Source organism: Crinia signifera, unplaced genomic scaffold, assembly GCF_055691185.1.
Source record: "Crinia signifera unplaced genomic scaffold, ASM5569118v1 HAP2_SCAFFOLD_80, whole genome shotgun sequence".
NCBI lineage: Eukaryota > Metazoa > Chordata > Amphibia > Anura > Myobatrachidae > Crinia > Crinia signifera.
Window position 1 is genome coordinate 134418 of NW_028142708.1, and position 22196 is coordinate 156613.

At 52.1% G+C, this 22196-nt stretch overlaps 11 non-coding genes across 11 annotated transcripts; all 11 read left to right on the plus strand.

Moving 5' to 3' along the window:
- Positions 1-277: 277 nt before the first annotated feature.
- LOC146056475 (5S ribosomal RNA) lies at positions 278-396 on the plus strand. The gene has a single exon (XR_014469267.1). It is a non-coding gene; the product is annotated as a 5S ribosomal RNA (ribosomal RNA).
- Positions 397-3864: 3468 nt separating this feature from the next.
- On the plus strand, positions 3865-3983 carry LOC146056349 (5S ribosomal RNA). Its single transcript, XR_014469154.1, has one exon. It is a non-coding gene; the product is annotated as a 5S ribosomal RNA (ribosomal RNA).
- Positions 3984-5697: 1714 nt separating this feature from the next.
- LOC146056350 (5S ribosomal RNA) lies at positions 5698-5816 on the plus strand. Its single transcript, XR_014469155.1, has one exon. It is a non-coding gene; the product is annotated as a 5S ribosomal RNA (ribosomal RNA).
- A 1726-nt stretch (positions 5817-7542) lies between these two features.
- Positions 7543-7661, plus strand: LOC146056352 (5S ribosomal RNA). Its single transcript, XR_014469156.1, has one exon. It is a non-coding gene; the product is annotated as a 5S ribosomal RNA (ribosomal RNA).
- A 1705-nt stretch (positions 7662-9366) lies between these two features.
- On the plus strand, positions 9367-9485 carry LOC146056353 (5S ribosomal RNA). The gene has a single exon (XR_014469157.1). It is a non-coding gene; the product is annotated as a 5S ribosomal RNA (ribosomal RNA).
- Positions 9486-11210: 1725 nt separating this feature from the next.
- On the plus strand, positions 11211-11329 carry LOC146056485 (5S ribosomal RNA). The gene has a single exon (XR_014469276.1). It is a non-coding gene; the product is annotated as a 5S ribosomal RNA (ribosomal RNA).
- A 1705-nt stretch (positions 11330-13034) lies between these two features.
- LOC146056355 (5S ribosomal RNA) lies at positions 13035-13153 on the plus strand. The gene has a single exon (XR_014469159.1). It is a non-coding gene; the product is annotated as a 5S ribosomal RNA (ribosomal RNA).
- A 1728-nt stretch (positions 13154-14881) lies between these two features.
- On the plus strand, positions 14882-15000 carry LOC146056356 (5S ribosomal RNA). Its single transcript, XR_014469160.1, has one exon. It is a non-coding gene; the product is annotated as a 5S ribosomal RNA (ribosomal RNA).
- A 1720-nt stretch (positions 15001-16720) lies between these two features.
- On the plus strand, positions 16721-16839 carry LOC146056357 (5S ribosomal RNA). Its single transcript, XR_014469161.1, has one exon. It is a non-coding gene; the product is annotated as a 5S ribosomal RNA (ribosomal RNA).
- Positions 16840-18544: 1705 nt separating this feature from the next.
- Positions 18545-18663, plus strand: LOC146056358 (5S ribosomal RNA). The gene has a single exon (XR_014469162.1). It is a non-coding gene; the product is annotated as a 5S ribosomal RNA (ribosomal RNA).
- A 1723-nt stretch (positions 18664-20386) lies between these two features.
- On the plus strand, positions 20387-20505 carry LOC146056359 (5S ribosomal RNA). The gene has a single exon (XR_014469163.1). It is a non-coding gene; the product is annotated as a 5S ribosomal RNA (ribosomal RNA).
- The last annotated feature ends 1691 nt before the right edge of the window (positions 20506-22196 follow it).

Below are 22196 nucleotides of genomic sequence, written 5' to 3' on the forward strand. Positions count from 1 at the left end.
TGGGCCCACACCTGCAAGGTTACAGCAGCAGCAGCAGCAGCAGCAGCAGCAGCAGCAGCAGCACCTGAAGTGCACAGGAATCTGTCTGCAACACTAATGCTAATTACAGACACTTGCCCGAGTCCTCGGTGTGTTCCTGGCTCCCAGCAACCCCCCCTCCCCAGCCACGGCCTGGACTCTGTGCAAAGCTGCCCACAGTGAGACAGCCTCCAGTCACAAGCAGACCAGCGCTGTCCCGAAGGCACGTAGAAAAGGAGCAAATGTGAGGCTGGTCTCTGCCTACGGCCACACCACCCTGAACACGCCTGATCTCGTCTGATCTCGGAAGCTAAGCAGGGTCAGGCCTGGTTAGTACTTGGATGGGAGACCGCCTGGGAATACCAGGTGCTGTAGGCTTTTGCTTTTCTAGCCTGCAACCAGCAGGAGGCGCTCACGCCAGCTTACTTTTCTTCTTCTTCTTCACTTGATCACATTTTTCTTTCTTTCTGTCTTTTCTTCTTTCCTTCTTTCTTTCCTCCACTACACCAGCAGGTAGCAGCACCTGGGGTTGCCGACGCAGTCAAATGGCAGCACATGCCGCACAGGGATTTCCTGCAGCAACACAGAGTGCAGTAAAAGCGTCGCCCAGCACACAGGTTATTCCGCCGCCTCAAACACGGGCAAAGTGTTTGCCCTAAACCTGAACCCACTGCATTGCTGGACATCACATCATCCACGTGTCAGTCCGTCCCATATCAGAATCAGAATCAGAATCAGAATCAGAATCAGAATCAACTTTATTGGCCAGGTGTGCTTGCGCACACTCGGAATTTGTTGTGGATATACAGTGCAGCATCAAGCAGGGATGAAGGGGGGGGGGGGAAGAGGCCTTACATAGGTTACAGACACATTTCATGCTGGCAACACATGCTCATCGAGTAGCACAGCTGTACAGCAGGGACAGTACAGTATACACAGAGAATATGTACCCGCCAAGCTGCACAGCGCCTAGGCAGCCAATCAGCGGCGCCACTGGTCGCTGCAGCAGCCAGGTAGGTGACAATATAAGCAGGGACAGTACAGTGTCACACAGAGAACATATACCCACCAGGCTGCACAGCGCCTAGGCAGCCATCAGCGGCGCCACTGGTCGCTGCAGCAGCCAGGTAGGTGACAATATAGGCAGGGACAGTACAGTATCACACAGAGAACATATACCCGCCAAGCTGCACAGCGCCTAGGCACCGCACAGCCAGGTAGGTGACAATATGAGCAGGGACATTACAGTATCACACAGAACATATACCCGCCAAGCTGCACAGCGCCTAGGCAGCCATCAGCGGCGCCACTGGTCGCTGCAGCAGCCAGGTAGGTGACAATATAAGCAGGGACAGTACAGTGTCACACAGAGAACATATACCCCCAGGCTGCACAGCGCCTAGGCAGCCATCAGCGGCGCCACTGGTCGCTGCGGCAGCCAGATAGGTGACAATATAAGCAGGGACAGTACAGTACCACACAGAGAACATATACCTGCCAAGCTGCACAGCGCCTAGGCACCGCGCAGCCAGGTAGGTGACAATATAAGCAGGGACATTACAGTATCACACAGAACATATACCCACCAAGCTGCACAGCGCCTAGGCAGCCATCAGCGGCGCCACTGGTCGCTGCAGCAGCTGGGTGGTAACAGTATGAGCAAAGATACCGCAGTTATAGCAGGGACAGTACAGTTTTCACACAGGGGAACCACAGGGTACACAGGGGGTTACATATGCTGATTGCACAGATCCTAGGCAGCCATTTGCGGCGCCAGCTTCCTGTAGGGGAACAGCGTGGAGAGCCAGCAGGGGGGAGGGGGAGGGGGGGAGAAAGAGTCACTGGGGCCTGATGGAGTCAGTGGGGCCTAGGGCTGGAGTTGGGCCCTCCCTGGCTTGAGTTCCAATGGACCAGACGTCCAGACGTACCTCCTCCCTGGAGGGCGACGCCAGAGGCATAAAATGTCTTCTACAGCCTCTGGTGCTGGGGATCAGCAGCCGGGGCCTGCGGCCTGATCGCTTCTCATGTGAGGGTCAGCCGGGCGCCGGGGGGGGGGGGGGCCGCAGCCGTCTTTGTGATCATGCCGCCAGGTCCTCCCTCCTGGGCCCTGAGTCACCAGCGTCTTCCCGGGGGCCAGCTCCGTGCCGCGGGTGTCTTCGGCGGCGGCGGTGGTATTTGATCCGTCTGTGATCGGAAGCTTCCCTTAGCTTCCCTGGCGCTGACCTCGCAGTAGAGGTCACGCTGCTGTGTATCGTACGTCGTGCCGGGCCATGGCGGTGCGGCCGGGAGGGTGGACACCGTGCCGTCGGAAGCCGGGTAGCTGCCGCCAGGTCACCTTCCCTCTTCCCCTCCGTCCTCCCTCGTCTGCGTCTCCCCGCTGCTCTGGGGGCCGGGGATGTAAGCTCCGGTGGATGGGAGCTCGCGTGTGTGCGACCATCCCCGGCCCCGACCGGAAGTTGAATATCCAATATATCTGGAGCACAGCCACAATGCAGCTGTTGTCTGGACGGAATGTCCCAGTGAATCCGGCATGGCTGCACTTTTTATTTATGACGCGACCACGCGGCAGACACAGAAACCGGCTGCATTGGAACATGTGCACCTGCGGTGATCTTAACGGCATCAGGTGTTTCGCTAAAGAGGAGACAAGGCAACGTGTCGGCATTCTCAAACTGCCGACAGAATGATTAAGACAAATTCTATATACGCATAGTACAGAAAAAATATCCAGAGTCTGAAATCCCGACAGCTGCCATCCCAAACGTATGTATGCCGGGGAGGGTCAGGCTGCGGCGGGGAGGGTTAGGCTTCAAGAAGAGAGGCTAAGGGTTTGGCTGCGGTAAAAGGTTAGCGTTAGGAGGGCGTAACATACTTACCCGCCCAGGTGATGGAATTCGGTCATGTGACCACTGTCATTCTAAACGTCGGTCTCCCGTACCCAAATCGTATAACGGTATCACACACTATGGAGTCTATGTGCTAAGCCTTGGAGAAAGATAAAGTATCAACCAACCCGCTCCTTACACTTCTTTGTCAAACATAACCTGTAACATGGCAGTTAGGAGCTGATTGGCTGCTACTTTATCTCTCTCCACTGTATCTCTCTCTCCAGTACATAGACCCTCTGTCGACTCCACAGCAATGGATGATTGCGGACATAGAAATGGTTCTGTTTCACCAATGTACTGTACTGAGTCCGCATGCTACCTCCTCTCTGAAACAGAAGTACAGCTCCCCACTTCTGCGTGGAACCACAAGTCTCAGCCAGCCTTCTTGGCAGTCTCTGAGTCACGCTGCTCGTTGGCGTCTCTCATCGGCTACCACCGTTCCCCCTCCAGCTGCTCTTTTACTTTTAAATCAACTTTATGCGAAATGACGCTGCGCGCTTCTATGCCCTTTTTTAAAAATGGCCTAATCGGAGTAGGATCTGACAGGCCACAAAATGGCTGCCATCAGAATGCCCTGGAAAGTGATGGCTTCAGAAAGTAGCATATTACGTGTTGGTGGGACGGGTCTGTAAGTCATACCTCACAACGTCAGGGAATCACGGTGCAGCCATCTTCTCTGGGCCTCAATGCCTTGTGTGGGCCCACGTCTGCAAGGTTACAGCAGCAGCAGCAGCAGCAGCAGCACCTGAAGTGCACAGGAATCTGTCTGCAACACTAATGCTAATTACAGACACTTGCCCGAGTCCTCGGTGTGTTCCTGGCTCCCAGCAACCCCCCCTCCCCAGCCACGGCCTGGACTCTGTGCAAAGCTGCCCACAGTGAGACAGCCTCCAGTCACAAGCAGACCAGCGCTGTCCCGAAGGCACGTAGAAAAGGAGCAAATGTGAGGCTGGTCTCTGCCTACGGCCACACCACCCTGAACACGCCCGATCTCGTCTGATCTCGGAAGCTAAGCAGGGTCAGGCCTGGTTAGTACTTGGATGGGAGACCGCCTGGGAATACCAGGTGCTGTAGGCTTTTGCTTTTCTAGCCTGCAACCAGCAGGAGGCGCTCACGCCAGCTTACTTTTTTTCTTCTTCTTCTTCACTTGATCACATTTTTCTTTCTTTCTGTCTTTTCTTCTTTCCTTCTTTCTTTCCTCCACTACACCAGCAGGTAGCAGCACCTGGGGTTGCCGACGCAGTCAAATGGCAGCACATGCCGCACAGGGATTTCCTGCAGCAACACAGAGTGCAGTAAAAGCGTCGCCCAGCACACAGGTTATTCCGCCGCCTCAAACACGGGCAAAGTGTTTGCCCTAAACCTGAATCCACTGCATTGCTGGACATCACATCATCCACGTGTCAGTCCGTCCCATATATCTGGAGCACAGCCACAATGCAGCTGTTGTCTGGACGGAATGTCCCAGTGAATCCGGCATGGCTGCACTTTTTATTTATGACGCGACCACGCGGCAGACACAGAAACCGGCTGCATTGGAACATGTGCACCTGCGGTGATCTTAACGGCATCAGGTGTTTCGCTAAAGAGGAGACAAGGCAACGTGTCGGCATTCTCAAACTGCCGACAGAATGATTAAGACAAATTCTATATACGCATAGTACAGAAAAAATATCCAGAGTCTGAAATCCCGACAGCCGCCATCCCAAACGTATGTATGCCGGGGAGGGTCAGGCTGCGGCGGGGAGGGTTAGGCTTCAAGAAGAGAGGCTAAGGGTTTGGCTGCGGTAAAAGGTTAGCGTTAGGAGGGCGTAACATACTTACCCGCCCAGGTGATGGAATTCGGTCATGTGACCACTGTCATTCTAAACGTCGGTCTCCCGTACCCAAATCGTATAACGGTATCACACACTATGGAGTCTATGTGCTAAGCCTTGGAGAAAGATAAAGTATCAACCAACCCGCTCCTTACACTTCTTTGTCAAACATAACCTGTAACATGGCAGTTAGGAGCTGATTGTCTGCTACTTTATCTCTCTCCACTGTATCTCTCTCTCCAGTACATAGACCCTCTGTCGACTCCACAGCAATGGATGATTGCGGACATAGAAATGGTTCTGTTTCACCAATGTACTGTACTGAGTCCGCATGCTACCTCCTCTCTGAAACAGAAGTACAGCTCCCCACTTCTGCGTGGAACCACAAGTCTCAGCCAGCCTTCTTGGCAGTCTCTGAGTCACGCTGCTCGTTGGCGTCTCTCATCGGCTACCACCGTTCCCCCTCCAGCTGCTCTTTTACTTTTAAATCAACTTTATGCGAAATGACGCTGCGCGCTTCTATGCCCTTTTTTAAAAATGGCCTAATCGGAGTAGGATCTGACAGGCCACAAAATGGCTGCCATCAGAATGCCCTGGAAAGTGATGGCTTCAGAAAGTAGCATATTACGTGTTGGTGGGACGGGTCTGTAAGTCATACCTCACAACGTCAGGGAATCACGGTGCAGCCATCTTCTCTGGGCCTCAATGCCTTGTGTGGGCCCACGTCTGCAAGGTTACAGCAGCAGCAGCAGCAGCAGCACCTGAAGTGCACAGGAATCTGTCTGCAACACTAATGCTAATTACAGACACTTGCCCGAGTCCTCGGTGTGTTCCTGGCTCCCAGCAACCCCCCCTCCCCAGCCACGGCCTGGACTCTGTGCAAAGCTGCCCACAGTGAGACAGCCTCCAGTCACAAGCAGACCAGCGCTGTCCCGAAGGCACGTAGAAAAGGAGCAAATGTGAGGCTGGTCTCTGCCTACGGCCACACCACCCTGAACACGCCCGATCTCGTCTGATCTCGGAAGCTAAGCAGGGTCAGGCCTGGTTAGTACTTGGATGGGAGACCGCCTGGGAATACCAGGTGCTGTAGGCTTTTGCTTTTCTAGCCTGCAACCAGCAGGAGGCGCTCACGCCAGCTTACTTTTCTTCTTCTTCTTCACTTGATCACATTTTTCTTTCTTTCTGTCTTTTCTTCTTTCCTTCTTTCTTTCCTCCACTACACCAGCAGGTAGCAGCACCTGGGGTTGCCAACGCAGTCAAATGGCAGCACATGCCGCACAGGGATTTCCTGCAGCAACACAGAGTGCAGTAAAAGCGTCGCCCAGCACACAGGTTATTCCGCCGCCTCAAACACGGGCAAAGTGTTTGCCCTAAACCTGAATCCACTGCATTGCTGGACATCACATCATCCACGTGTCAGTTCCTTCCCATATATCTGGAGCACAGCCACAATGCAGCTGTTGTCTGGACGGAATGTCCCAGTGAATCCGGCATGGCTGCACTTTTTATTTATGACGCGACCACGCGGCAGACACAGAAACCGGCTGCATTGGAACATGTGCACCTGCGGTGATCTTAACGGCATCAGGTGTTTCGCTAAAGAGGAGACAAGGCAACGTGTCGGCATTCTCAAACTGACGACAGAATGATTAAGACAAATTCTATATACGCATAGTACAGAAAAAATATCCAGAGTCTGAAATCCCGACAGCTGCCATCCCAAACGTATGTATGCCGGGGAGGGTCAGGCTGCGGCGGGGAGGGTTAGGCTTCAAGAAGAGAGGCTAAGGGTTTGGCTGCGGTAAAAGGTTAGCGTTAGGAGGGCGTAACATACTTACCCGCCCAGGTGATGGAATTCGGTCATGTGACCACTGTCATTCTAAACGTCGGTCTCCCGTACCCAAATCGTATAACGGTATCACACACTATGGAGTCTATGTGCTAAGCCTTGGAGAAAGATAAAGTATCAACCAACCCGCTCCTTACACTTCTTTGTCAAACATAACCTGTAACATGGCAGTTAGGAGCTGATTGTCTGCTACTTTATCTCTCTCCACTGTATCTCTCTCTCTCCAGTACATAGACCCTCTGTCGACTCCACAGCAATGGATGATTGCGGACATAGAAATGGTTCTGTTTCACCAATGTACTGTACTGAGTCCGCATGCTACCTCCTCTCTGAAACAGAAGTACAGCTCCCCACTTCTGCGTGGAACCACAAGTCTCAGCCAGCCTTCTTGGCAGTCTCTGAGTCACGCTGCTCGTTGGCGTCTCTCATCGGCTACCACCGTTCCCCCTCCAGCTGCTCTTTTACTTTTAAATCAACTTTATGCGAAATGACGCTGCGCGCTTCTATGCCCTTTTTTAAAAATGGCCTAATCGGAGTAGGATCTGACAGGCCACAAAATGGCTGCCATCAGAATGCCCTGGAAAGTGATGGCTTCAGAAAGTAGCATATTACGTGTTGGTGGGACGGGTCTGTAAGTCATACCTCACAACGTCAGGGAATCACGGTGCAGCCATCTTCTCTGGGCCTCAATGCCTTGTGTGGGCCCACGTCTGCAAGGTTACAGCAGCAGCAGCAGCAGCAGCAGCAGCAGCAGCACCTGAAGTGCACAGGAATCTGTCTGCAACACTAATGCTAATTACAGACACTTGCCCGTGTCCTCGGTGTGTTCCTGGCTCCCAGCAACCCCCCCTCCCCAGCCACGGCCTGGACTCTGTGCAAAGCTGCCCACAGTGAGACAGCCTCCAGTCACAAGCAGACCAGCGCTGTCCCGAAGGCACGTAGAAAAGGAGCAAATGTGAGGCTGGTCTCTGCCTACGGCCACACCACCCTGAACACGCCCGATCTCGTCTGATCTCGGAAGCTAAGCAGGGTCAGGCCTGGTTAGTACTTGGATGGGAGACCGCCTGGGAATACCAGGTGCTGTAGGCTTTTGCTTTTCTAGCCTGCAACCAGCAGGAGGCGCTCACGCCAGCTTACTTTTCTTCTTCTTCACTTGATCACATTTTTCTTTCTTTCTGTCTTTTCTTCTTTCCTTCTTTCTTTCCTCCACTACACCAGCAGGTAGCAGCACCTGGGGTTGCCGACGCAGTCAAATGGCAGCACATGCCGCACAGGGATTTCCTGCAGCAACACAGAGTGCAGTAAAAGCGTCGCCCAGCACACAGGTTATTCCGCCGCCTCAAACACGGGCAAAGTGTTTGCCCTAAACCTGAATCCACTGCATTGCTGGACATCACATCATCCACGTGTCAGTCCGTCCCATATATCTGGAGCACAGCCACAATGCAGCTGTTGTCTGGACGGAATGTCCCAGTGAATCCGGCATGGCTGCACTTTTTTTTTATGACGCGACCACGCGGCAGACACAGAAACCGGCTGCATTGGAACATGTGCACCTGCGGTGATCTTAACGGCATCAGGTGTTTCGCTAAAGAGGAGACAAGGCAATGTGTCGGCATTCTCAAACTGCCGACAGAATGATTAAGACAAATTCTATATACGCATAGTACAGAAAAAATATCCAGAGTCTGAAATCCCGACAGCCGCCATCCCAAACGTATGTATGCCGGGGAGGGTCAGGCTGCGGCGGGGAGGGTTAGGCTTCAAGAAGAGAGGCTAAGGGTTTGGCTGCGGTAAAAGGTTAGCGTTAGGAGGGCGTAACATACTTACCCGCCCAGGTGATGGAATTCGGTCATGTGACCACTGTCATTCTAAACGTCGGTCTCCCGTACCCAAATCGTATAACGGTATCACACACTATGGAGTCTATGTGCTAAGCCTTGGAGAAAGATAAAGTATCAACCAACCCGCTCCTTACACTTCTTTGTCAAACATAACCTGTAACATGGCAGTTAGGAGCTGATTGGCTGCTCCTTTATCTCTCTCCACTGTATCTCTCTCTCCAGTACATAGACCCTCTGTCGACTCCACAGCAATGGATGATTGCGGACATAGAAATGGTTCTGTTTCACCAATGTACTGTACTGAGTCCGCATGCTACCTCCTCTCTGAAACAGAAGTACAGCTCCCCACTTCTGCGTGGAACCACAAGTCTCAGCCAGCCTTCTTGGCAGTCTCTGAGTCACGCTGCTCGTTGGCGTCTCTCATCGGCTACCACCGTTCCCCCTCCAGCTGCTCTTTTACTTTTAAATCAACTTTATGCGAAATGACGCTGCGCGCTTCTATGCCCTTTTTTAAAAATGGCCTAATCGGAGTAGGATCTGACAGGCCACAAAATGGCTGCCATCAGAATGCCCTGGAAAGTGATGGCTTCAGAAAGTAGCATATTACGTGTTGGTGGGACGGGTCTGTAAGTCATACCTCACAACGTCAGGGAATCACGGTGCAGCCATCTTCTCTGGGCCTCAATGCCTTGTGTGGGCCCACGTCTGCAAGGTTACAGCAGCAGCAGCAGCAGCATCTGAAGTGCACAGGAATCTGTCTGCAACACTAATGCTAATTACAGACACTTGCCCGAGTCCTCGGTGTGTTCCTGGCTCCCAGCAACCCCCCCTCCCCAGCCACGGCCTGGACTCTGTGCAAAGCTGCCCACAGTGAGACAGCCTCCAGTCACAAGCAGACCAGCGCTGTCCCGAAGGCACGTAGAAAAGGAGCAAATGTGAGGCTGTTCTCTGCCTACGGCCACACCACCCTGAACACGCCCGATCTCGTCTGATCTCGGAAGCTAAGCAGGGTCAGGCCTGGTTAGTACTTGGATGGGAGACCGCCTGGGAATACCAGGTGCTGTAGGCTTTTGCTTTTCTAGCCTGCAACCAGCAGGAGGCGCTCACGCCAGCTTACTTTTCTTCTTCTTCTTCTTCTTCACTTGATCACATTTTTCTTTCTTTCTGTCTTTTCTTCTTTCCTTCTTTCTTTCCTCCACTACACCAGCAGGTAGCAGCACCTGGGGTTGCCAACGCAGTCAAATGGCAGCACATGCCGCACAGGGATTTACTGCAGCAACACAGAGTGCAGTAAAAGCGTCGCCCAGCACACAGGTTATTCCGCCGCCTCAAACACGGGCAAAGTGTTTGCCCTAAACCTGAATCCACTGCATTGCTGGACATCACATCATCCTTGTGTCAGTCCGTCCCATATATCTGGAGCACAGCCACAATGCAGCTGTTGTCTGGACGGAATGTCCCAGTGAATCCGGCATGGCTGCACTTTTTATTTATGACGCGACCACGCGGCAGACACAGAAACCGGCTGCATTGGAACATGTGCACCTGCGGTGATCTTAACGGCATCAGGTGTTTCGCTAAAGAGGAGACAAGGCAACGTGTCGGCATTCTCAAACTGACGACAGAATGATTAAGACAAATTCTATATACGCATAGTACAGAAAAAATATCCAGAGTCTGAAATCCCGACAGCTGCCATCCCAAACGTATGTATGCCGGGGAGGGTCAGGCTGCGGCGGGGAGGGTTAGGCTTCAAGAAGAGAGGCTAAGGGTTTGGCTGCGGTAAAAGGTTAGCGTTAGGAGGGCGTAACATACTTACCCGCCCAGGTGATGGAATTCGGTCATGTGACCACTGTCATTCTAAACGTCGGTCTCCCGTACCCAAATCGTATAACGGTATCACACACTATGGAGTCTATGTGCTAAGCCTTGGAGAAAGATAAAGTATCAACCAACCCGCTCCTTACACTTCTTTGTCAAACATAACCTGTAACATGGCAGTTAGGAGCTGATTGGCTGCTACTTTATCTCTCTCCACTGTATCTCTCTCTCTCCAGTACATAGACCCTCTGTCGACTCCACAGCAATGGATGATTGCGGACATAGAAATGGTTCTGTTTCACCAATGTACTGTACTGAGTCCGCATGCTACCTCCTCTCTGAAACAGAAGTACAGCTCCCCACTTCTGCGTGGAACCACAAGTCTCAGCCAGCCTTCTTGGCAGTCTCTGAGTCACGCTGCTCGTTGGCGTCTCTCATCGGCTACCACCGTTCCCCCTCCAGCTGCTCTTTTACTTTTAAATCAACTTTATGCGAAATGACGCTGCGCGCTTCTATGCCCTTTTTTAAAAATGGCCTAATCGGAGTAGGATCTGACAGGCCACAAAATGGCTGCCATCAGAATGCCCTGGAAAGTGATGGCTTCAGAAAGTAGCATATTACGTGTTGGTGGGACGGGTCTGTAAGTCATACCTCACAACGTCAGGGAATCACGGTGCAGCCATCTTCTCTGGGCCTCAATGCCTTGTGTGGGCCCACGTCTGCAAGGTTACAGCAGCAGCAGCAGCAGCAGCAGCAGCACCTGAAGTGCACAGGAATCTGTCTGCAACACTAATGCTAATTACAGACACTTGCCCGAGTCCTCGGTGTGTTCCTGGCTCCCAGCAACCCCCCCTCCCCAGCCACGGCCTGGACTCTGTGCAAAGCTGCCCACAGTGAGACAGCCTCCAGTCACAAGCAGACCAGCGCTGTCCCGAAGGCACGTAGAAAAGGAGCAAATGTGAGGCTGTTCTCTGCCTACGGCCACACCACCCTGAACACGCCCGATCTCGTCTGATCTCGGAAGCTAAGCAGGGTCAGGCCTGGTTAGTACTTGGATGGGAGACTGCCTGGGAATACCAGGTGCTGTAGGCTTTTGCTTTTCTAGCCTGCAACCAGCAGGAGGCGCTCACGCCAGCTTACTTTTCTTCTTCTTCACTTGATCACATTTTTCTTTCTTTCTGTCTTTTCTTCTTTCCTTCTTTCTTTCCTCCACTACACCAGCAGGTAGCAGCACCTGGGGTTGCCGACGCAGTCAAATGGCAGCACATGCCGCACAGGGATTTCCTGCAGCAACACAGAGTGCAGTAAAAGCGTCGCCCAGCACACAGGTTATTCCGCCGCCTCAAACACGGGCAAAGTGTTTGCCCTAAACCTGAATCCACTGCATTGCTGGACATCACATCATCCACGTGTCAGTCCGTCCCATATATCTGGAGCACAGCCACAATGCAGCTGTTGTCTGGACGGAATGTCCCAGTGAATCCGGCATGGCTGCACTTTTTTTTTATGACGCGACCACGCGGCAGACACAGAAACCGGCTGCATTGGAACATGTGCACCTGCGGTGATCTTAACGGCAACAGGTGTTTCGCTAAAGAGGAGACAAGGCAATGTGTCGGCATTCTCAAACTGCCGACAGAATGATTAAGACAAATTCTATATACGCATAGTACAGAAAAAATATCCAGAGTCTGAAATCCCGACAGCCGCCATCCCAAACGTATGTATGCCGGGGAGGGTCAGGCTGCGGCGGGGAGGGTTAGGCTTCAAGAAGAGAGGCTAAGGGTTTGGCTGCGGTAAAAGGTTAGCGTTAGGAGGGCGTAACATACTTACCCGCCCAGGTGATGGAATTCGGTCATGTGACCACTGTCATTCTAAACGTCGGTCTCCCGTACCCAAATCGTATAACGGTATCACACACTATGGAGTCTATGTGCTAAGCCTTGGAGAAAGATAAAGTATCAACCAACCCGCTCCTTACACTTCTTTGTCAAACATAACCTGTAACATGGCAGTTAGGAGCTGATTGGCTGCTCCTTTATCTCTCTCCACTGTATCTCTCTCTCCAGTACATAGACCCTCTGTCGACTCCACAGCAATGGATGATTGCGGACATAGAAATGGTTCTGTTTCACCAATGTACTGTACTGAGTCCGCATGCTACCTCCTCTCTGAAACAGAAGTACAGCTCCCCACTTCTGCGTGGAACCACAAGTCTCAGCCAGCCTTCTTGGCAGTCTCTGAGTCACGCTGCTCGTTGGCGTCTCTCATCGGCTACCACCGTTCCCCCTCCAGCTGCTCTTTTACTTTTAAATCAACTTTATGCGAAATGACGCTGCGCGCTTCTATGCCCTTTTTTAAAAATGGCCTAATCGGAGTAGGATCTGACAGGCCACAAAATGGCTGCCATCAGAATGCCCTGGAAAGTGATGGCTTCAGAAAGTAGCATATTACGTGTTGGTGGGACGGGTCTGTAAGTCATACCTCACAACGTCAGGGAATCACGGTGCAGCCATCTTCTCTGGGCCTCAATGCCTTGTGTGGGCCCACGTCTGCAAGGTTACAGCAGCAGCAGCAGCAGCACCTGAAGTGCACAGGAATCTGTCTGCAACACTAATGCTAATTACAGACACTTGCCCGAGTCCTCGGTGTGTTCCTGGCTCCCAGCAACCCCCCCTCCCCAGCCACGGCCTGGACTCTGTGCAAAGCTGCCCACAGTGAGACAGCCTCCAGTCACAAGCAGACCAGCGCTGTCTCGAAGGCACGTAGAAAAGGAGCAAATGTGAGGCCGGTCTCTGCCTACGGCCACACCACCCTGAACACGCCCGATCTCGTCTGATCTCGGAAGCTAAGCAGGGTCAGGCCTGGTTAGTACTTGGATGGGAGACCGCCTGGGAATACCAGGTGCTGTAGGCTTTTGCTTTTCTAGCCTGCAACCAGCAGGAGGCGCTCACGCCAGCTTACTTTTTTTCTTCTTCTTCTTCACTTGATCACATTTTTCTTTCTTTCTGTCTTTTCTTCTTTCCTTCTTTCTTTCCTCCACTACACCAGCAGGTAGCAGCACCTGGGGTTGCCGACGCAGTCAAATGGCAGCACATGCCGCACAGGGATTTCCTGCAGCAACACAGAGTGCAGTAAAAGCGTCGCCCAGCACACAGGTTATTCCGCCGCCTCAAACACGGGCAAAGTGTTTGCCCTAAACCTGAATCCACTGCATTGCTGGACATCACATCATCCACGTGTCAGTCCGTCCCATATATCTGGAGCACAGCCACAATGCAGCTGTTGTCTGGACGGAATGTCCCAGTGAATCCGGCATGGCTGCACTTTTTATTTATGACGCGACCACGCGGCAGACACAGAAACCGGCTGCATTGGAACATGTGCACCTGCGGTGATCTTAACGGCATCAGGTGTTTCGCTAAAGAGGAGACAAGGCAACGTGTCGGCATTCTCAAACTGCCGACAGAATGATTAAGACAAATTCTATATACGCATAGTACAGAAAAAATATCCAGAGTCTGAAATCCCGACAGCCGCCATCCCAAACGTATGTATGCCGGGGAGGGTCAGGCTGCGGCGGGGAGGGTTAGGCTTCAAGAAGAGAGGCTAAGGGTTTGGCTGCGGTAAAAGGTTAGCGTTAGGAGGGCGTAACATACTTACCCGCCCAGGTGATGGAATTCGGTCATGTGACCACTGTCATTCTAAACGTCGGTCTCCCGTACCCAAATCGTATAACGGTATCACACACTATGGAGTCTATGTGCTAAGCCTTGGAGAAAGATAAAGTATCAACCAACCCGCTCCTTACACTTCTTTGTCAAACATAACCTGTAACATGGCAGTTAGGAGCTGATTGGCTGCTACTTTATCTCTCTCCACTGTATCTCTCTCTCTCCAGTACATAGACCCTCTGTCGACTCCACAGCAATGGATGATTGCGGACATAGAAATGGTTCTGTTTCACCAATGTACTGTACTGAGTCCGCATGCTACCTCCTCTCTGAAACAGAAGTACAGCTCCCCACTTCTGCGTGGAACCACAAGTCTCAGCCAGCCTTCTTGGCAGTCTCTGAGTCACGCTGCTCGTTGGCGTCTCTCATCGGCTACCACCGTTCCCCCTCCAGCTGCTCTTTTACTTTTAAATCAACTTTATGCGAAATGACGCTGCGCGCTTCTATGCCCTTTTTTAAAAATGGCCTAATCGGAGTAGGATCTGACAGGCCACAAAATGGCTGCCATCAGAATGCCCTGGAAAGTGATGGCTTCAGAAAGTAGCATATTACGTGTTGGTGGGACGGGTCTGTAAGTCATACCTCACAACGTCAGGGAATCACGGTGCAGCCATCTTCTCTGGGCCTCAATGCCTTGTGTGGGCCCACGTCTGCAAGGTTACAGCAGCAGCAGCAGCAGCAGCAGCAGCAGCAGCACCTGAAGTGCACAGGAATCTGTCTGCAACACTAATGCTAATTACAGACACTTGCCCGAGTCCTCGGTGTGTTCCTGGCTCCCAGCAACCCCCCCTCCCCAGCCACGGCCTGGACTCTGTGCAAAGCTGCCCACAGTGAGACAGCCTCCAGTCACAAGCAGACCAGCGCTGTCTCGAAGGCACGTAGAAAAGGAGCAAATGTGAGGCCGGTCTCTGCCTACGGCCACACCACCCTGAACACGCCCGATCTCGTCTGATCTCGGAAGCTAAGCAGGGTCAGGCCTGGTTAGTACTTGGATGGGAGACCGCCTGGGAATACCAGGTGCTGTAGGCTTTTGCTTTTCTAGCCTGCAACCAGCAGGAGGCGCTCACGCCAGCTTACTTTTTTTCTTCTTCTTCTTCACTTGATCACATTTTTCTTTCTTTCTGTCTTTTCTTCTTTCCTTCTTTCTTTCCTCCACTACACCAGCAGGTAGCAGCACCTGGGGTTGCCGACGCAGTCAAATGGCAGCACATGCCGCACAGGGATTTCCTGCAGCAACACAGAGTGCAGTAAAAGCGTCGCCCAGCACACAGGTTATTCCGCCGCCTCAAACACGGGCAAAGTGTTTGCCCTAAACCTGAATCCACTGCATTGCTGGACATCACATCATCCACGTGTCAGTCCGTCCCATATATCTGGAGCACAGCCACAATGCAGCTGTTGTCTGGACGGAATGTCCCAGTGAATCCGGCATGGCTGCACTTTTTATTTATGACGCGACCACGCGGCAGACACAGAAACCGGCTGCATTGGAACATGTGCACCTGCGGTGATCTTAACGGCATCAGGTGTTTCGCTAAAGAGGAGACAAGGCAACGTGTCGGCATTCTCAAACTGCCGACAGAATGATTAAGACAAATTCTATATACGCATAGTACAGAAAAAATATCCAGAGTCTGAAATCCCGACAGCCGCCATCCCAAACGTATGTATGCCGGGGAGGGTCAGGCTGCGGCGGGGAGGGTTAGGCTTCAAGAAGAGAGGCTAAGGGTTTGGCTGCGGTAAAAGGTTAGCGTTAGGAGGGCGTAACATACTTACCCGCCCAGGTGATGGAATTCGGTCATGTGACCACTGTCATTCTAAACGTCGGTCTCCCGTACCCAAATCGTATAACGGTATCACACACTATGGAGTCTATGTGCTAAGCCTTGGAGAAAGATAAAGTATCAACCAACCCGCTCCTTACACTTCTTTGTCAAACATAACCTGTAACATGGCAGTTAGGAGCTGATTGGCTGCTACTTTATCTCTCTCCACTGTATCTCTCTCTCCAGTACATAGACCCTCTGTCGACTCCACAGCAATGGATGATTGCGGACATAGAAATGGTTCTGTTTCACCAATGTACTGTACTGAGTCCGCATGCTACCTCCTCTCTGAAACAGAAGTACAGCTCCCCACTTCTGCGTGGAACCACAAGTCTCAGCCAGCCTTCTTGGCAGTCTCTGAGTCACGCTGCTCGTTGGCGTCTCTCATCGGCTACCACCGTTCCCCCTCCAGCTGCTCTTTTACTTTTAAATCAACTTTATGCGAAATGACGCTGCGCGCTTCTATGCCCTTTTTTAAAAATGGCCTAATCGGAGTAGGATCTGACAGGCCACAAAATGGCTGCCATCAGAATGCCCTGGAAAGTGATGGCTTCAGAAAGTAGCATATTACGTGTTGGTGGGACGGGTCTGTAAGTCATACCTCACAACGTCAGGGAATCACGGTGCAGCCATCTTCTCTGGGCCTCAATGCCTTGTGTGGGCCCACGTCTGCAAGGTTACAGCAGCAGCAGCAGCAGCAGCAGCAGCACCTGAAGTGCACAGGAATCTGTCTGCAACACTAATGCTAATTACAGACACTTGCCCGAGTCCTCGGTGTGTTCCTGGCTCCCAGCAACCCCCCCTCCCCAGCCACGGCCTGGACTCTGTGCAAAGCTGCCCACAGTGAGACAGCCTCCAGTCACAAGCAGACCAGCGCTGTCCCGAAGGCACGTAGAAAAGGAGCAAATGTGAGGCTGGTCTCTGCCTACGGCCACACCACCCTGAACACGCCCGATCTCGTCTGATCTCGGAAGCTAAGCAGGGTCAGGCCTGGTTAGTACTTGGATGGGAGACCGCCTGGGAATACCAGGTGCTGTAGGCTTTTGCTTTTCTAGCCTGCAACCAGCAGGAGGCGCTCACGCCAGCTTACTTTTCTTCTTCTTCACTTGATCACATTTTTCTTTCTTTCTGTCTTTTCTTCTTTCCTTCTTTCTTTCCTCCACTACACCAGCAGGTAGCAGCACCTGGGGTTGCCGACGCAGTCAAATGGCAGCACATGCCGCACAGGGATTTCCTGCAGCAACACAGAGTGCAGTAAAAGCGTCGCCCAGCACACAGGTTATTCCGCCGCCTCAAACACGGGCAAAGTGTTTGCCCTAAACCTGAATCCACTGCATTGCTGGACATCACATCATCCACGTGTCAGTCCGTCCCATATATCTGGAGCACAGCCACAATGCAGCTGTTGTCTGGACGGAATGTCCCAGTGAATCCGGCATGGCTGCACTTTTTTTTTATGACGCGACCACGCGGCAGACACAGAAACCGGCTGCATTGGAACATGTGCACCTGCGGTGATCTTAACGGCATCAGGTGTTTCGCTAAAGAGGAGACAAGGCAATGTGTCGGCATTCTCAAACTGCCGACAGAATGATTAAGACAAATTCTATATACGCATAGTACAGAAAAAATATCCAGAGTCTGAAATCCCGACAGCCGCCATCCCAAACGTATGTATGCCGGGGAGGGTCAGGCTGCGGCGGGGAGGGTTAGGCTTCAAGAAGAGAGGCTAAGGGTTTGGCTGCGGTAAAAGGTTAGCGTTAGGAGGGCGTAACATACTTACCCGCCCAGGTGATGGAATTCGGTCATGTGACCACTGTCATTCTAAACGTCGGTCTCCCGTACCCAAATCGTATAACGGTATCACACACTATGGAGTCTATGTGCTAAGCCTTGGAGAAAGATAAAGTATCAACCAACCCGCTCCTTACACTTCTTTGTCAAACATAACCTGTAACATGGCAGTTAGGAGCTGATTGGCTGCTCCTTTATCTCTCTCCACTGTATCTCTCTCTCCAGTACATAGACCCTCTGTCGACTCCACAGCAATGGATGATTGCGGACATAGAAATGGTTCTGTTTCACCAATGTACTGTACTGAGTCCGCATGCTACCTCCTCTCTGAAACAGAAGTACAGCTCCCCACTTCTGCGTGGAACCACAAGTCTCAGCCAGCCTTCTTGGCAGTCTCTGAGTCACGCTGCTCGTTGGCGTCTCTCATCGGCTACCACCGTTCCCCCTCCAGCTGCTCTTTTACTTTTAAATCAACTTTATGCGAAATGACGCTGCGCGCTTCTATGCCCTTTTTTAAAAATGGCCTAATCGGAGTAGGATCTGACAGGCCACAAAATGGCTGCCATCAGAATGCCCTGGAAAGTGATGGCTTCAGAAAGTAGCATATTACGTGTTGGTGGGACGGGTCTGTAAGTCATACCTCACAACGTCAGGGAATCACGGTGCAGCCATCTTCTCTGGGCCTCAATGCCTTGTGTGGGCCCACGTCTGCAAGGTTACAGCAGCAGCAGCAGCAGCACCTGAAGTGCACAGGAATCTGTCTGCAACACTAATGCTAATTACAGACACTTGCCCGAGTCCTCGGTGTGTTCCTGGCTCCCAGCAACCCCCCCTCCCCAGCCACGGCCTGGACTCTGTGCAAAGCTGCCCACAGTGAGACAGCCTCCAGTCACAAGCAGACCAGCGCTGTCCCGAAGGCACGTAGAAAAGGAGCAAATGTGAGGCTGTTCTCTGCCTACGGCCACACCACCCTGAACACGCCCGATCTCGTCTGATCTCGGAAGCTAAGCAGGGTCAGGCCTGGTTAGTACTTGGATGGGAGACCGCCTGGGAATACCAGGTGCTGTAGGCTTTTGCTTTTCTAGCCTGCAACCAGCAGGAGGCGCTCACGCCAGCTTACTTTTCTTCTTCTTCTTCTTCTTCACTTGATCACATTTTTCTTTCTTTCTGTCTTTTCTTCTTTCCTTCTTTCTTTCCTCCACTACACCAGCAGGTAGCAGCACCTGGGGTTGCCAACGCAGTCAAATGGCAGCACATGCCGCACAGGGATTTACTGCAGCAACACAGAGTGCAGTAAAAGCGTCGCCCAGCACACAGGTTATTCCGCCGCCTCAAACACGGGCAAAGTGTTTGCCCTAAACCTGAATCCACTGCATTGCTGGACATCACATCATCCACGTGTCAGTCCGTCCCATATATCTGGAGCACAGCCACAATGCAGCTGTTGTCTGGACGGAATGTCCCAGTGAATCCGGCATGGCTGCACTTTTTATTTATGACGCGACCACGCGGCAGACACAGAAACCGGCTGCATTGGAACATGTGCACCTGCGGTGATCTTAACGGCATCAGGTGTTTCGCTAAAGAGGAGACAAGGCAACGTGTCGGCATTCTCAAACTGACGACAGAATGATTAAGACAAATTCTATATACGCATAGTACAGAAAAAATATCCAGAGTCTGAAATCCCGACAGCTGCCATCCCAAACGTATGTATGCCGGGGAGGGTCAGGCTGCGGCGGGGAGGGTTAGGCTTCAAGAAGAGAGGCTAAGGGTTTGGCTGCGGTAAAAGGTTAGCGTTAGGAGGGCGTAACATACTTACCCGCCCAGGTGATGGAATTCGGTCATGTGACCACTGTCATTCTAAACGTCGGTCTCCCGTACCCAAATCGTATAACGGTATCACACACTATGGAGTCTATGTGCTAAGCCTTGGAGAAAGATAAAGTATCAACCAACCCGCTCCTTACACTTCTTTGTCAAACATAACCTGTAACATGGCAGTTAGGAGCTGATTGGCTGCTACTTTATCTCTCTCCACTGTATCTCTCTCTCCAGTACATAGACCCTCTGTCGACTCCACAGCAATGGATGATTGCGGACATAGAAATGGTTCTGTTTCACCAATGTACTGTACTGAGTCCGCATGCTACCTCCTCTCTGAAACAGAAGTACAGCTCCCCACTTCTGCGTGGAACCACAAGTCTCAGCCAGCCTTCTTGGCAGTCTCTGAGTCACGCTGCTCGTTGGCGTCTCTCATCGGCTACCACCGTTCCCCCTCCAGCTGCTCTTTTACTTTTAAATCAACTTTATGCGAAATGACGCTGCGCGCTTCTATGCCCTTTTTTAAAAATGGCCTAATCGGAGTAGGATCTGACAGGCCACAAAATGGCTGCCATCAGAATGCCCTGGAAAGTGATGGCTTCAGAAAGTAGCATATTACGTGTTGGTGGGACGGGTCTGTAAGTCATACCTCACAACGTCAGGGAATCACGGTGCAGCCATCTTCTCTGGGCCTCAATGCCTTGTGTGGGCCCACGTCTGCAAGGTTACAGCAGCAGCAGCAGCAGCAGCAGCAGCACCTGAAGTGCACAGGAATCTGTCTGCAACACTAATGCTAATTACAGACACTTGCCCGAGTCCTCGGTGTGTTCCTGGCTCCCAGCAACCCCCCCTCCCCAGCCACGGCCTGGACTCTGTGCAAAGCTGCCCACAGTGAGACAGCCTCCAGTCACAAGCAGACCAGCGCTGTCTCGAAGGCACGTAGAAAAGGAGCAAATGTGAGGCCGGTCTCTGCCTACGGCCACACCACCCTGAACACGCCCGATCTCGTCTGATCTCGGAAGCTAAGCAGGGTCAGGCCTGGTTAGTACTTGGATGGGAGACCGCCTGGGAATACCAGGTGCTGTAGGCTTTTGCTTTTCTAGCCTGCAACCAGCAGGAGGCGCTCACGCCAGCTTACTTTTTTTCTTCTTCTTCTTCACTTGATCACATTTTTCTTTCTTTCTGTCTTTTCTTCTTTCCTTCTTTCTTTCCTCCACTACACCAGCAGGTAGCAGCACCTGGGGTTGCCGACGCAGTCAAATGGCAGCACATGCCGCACAGGGATTTCCTGCAGCAACACAGAGTGCAGTAAAAGCGTCGCCCAGCACACAGGTTATTCCGCCGCCTCAAACACGGGCAAAGTGTTTGCCCTAAACCTGAATCCACTGCATTGCTGGACATCACATCATCCACGTGTCAGTCCGTCCCATATATCTGGAGCACAGCCACAATGCAGCTGTTGTCTGGACGGAATGTCCCAGTGAATCCGGCATGGCTGCACTTTTTATTTATGACGCGACCACGCGGCAGACACAGAAACCGGCTGCATTGGAACATGTGCACCTGCGGTGATCTTAACGGCATCAGGTGTTTCGCTAAAGAGGAGACAAGGCAACGTGTCGGCATTCTCAAACTGCCGACAGAATGATTAAGACAAATTCTATATACGCATAGTACAGAAAAAATATCCAGAGTCTGAAATCCCGACAGCCGCCATCCCAAACGTATGTATGCCGGGGAGGGTCAGGCTGCGGCGGGGAGGGTTAGGCTTCAAGAAGAGAGGCTAAGGGTTTGGCTGCGGTAAAAGGTTAGCGTTAGGAGGGCGTAACATACTTACCCGCCCAGGTGATGGAATTCGGTCATGTGACCACTGTCATTCTAAACGTCGGTCTCCCGTACCCAAATCGTATAACGGTATCACACACTATGGAGTCTATGTGCTAAGCCTTGGAGAAAGATAAAGTATCAACCAACCCGCTCCTTACACTTCTTTGTCAAACATAACCTGTAACATGGCAGTTAGGAGCTGATTGGCTGCTACTTTATCTCTCTCCACTGTATCTCTCTCTCTCCAGTACATAGACCCTCTGTCGACTCCACAGCAATGGATGATTGCGGACATAGAAATGGTTCTGTTTCACCAATGTACTGTACTGAGTCCGCATGCTACCTCCTCTCTGAAACAGAAGTACAGCTCCCCACTTCTGCGTGGAACCACAAGTCTCAGCCAGCCTTCTTGGCAGTCTCTGAGTCACGCTGCTCGTTGGCGTCTCTCATCGGCTACCACCGTTCCCCCTCCAGCTGCTCTTTTACTTTTAAATCAACTTTATGCGAAATGACGCTGCGCGCTTCTATGCCCTTTTTTAAAAATGGCCTAATCGGAGTAGGATCTGACAGGCCACAAAATGGCTGCCATCAGAATGCCCTGGAAAGTGATGGCTTCAGAAAGTAGCATATTACGTGTTGGTGGGACGGGTCTGTAAGTCATACCTCACAACGTCAGGGAATCACGGTGCAGCCATCTTCTCTGGGCCTCAATGCCTTGTGTGGGCCCACGTCTGCAAGGTTACAGCAGCAGCAGCAGCAGCAGCAGCAGCAGCAGCACCTGAAGTGCACAGGAATCTGTCTGCAACACTAATGCTAATTACAGACACTTGCCCGAGTCCTCGGTGTGTTCCTGGCTCCCAGCAACCCCCCCTCCCCAGCCACGGCCTGGACTCTGTGCAAAGCTGCCCACAGTGAGACAGCCTCCAGTCACAAGCAGACCAGCGCTGTCTCGAA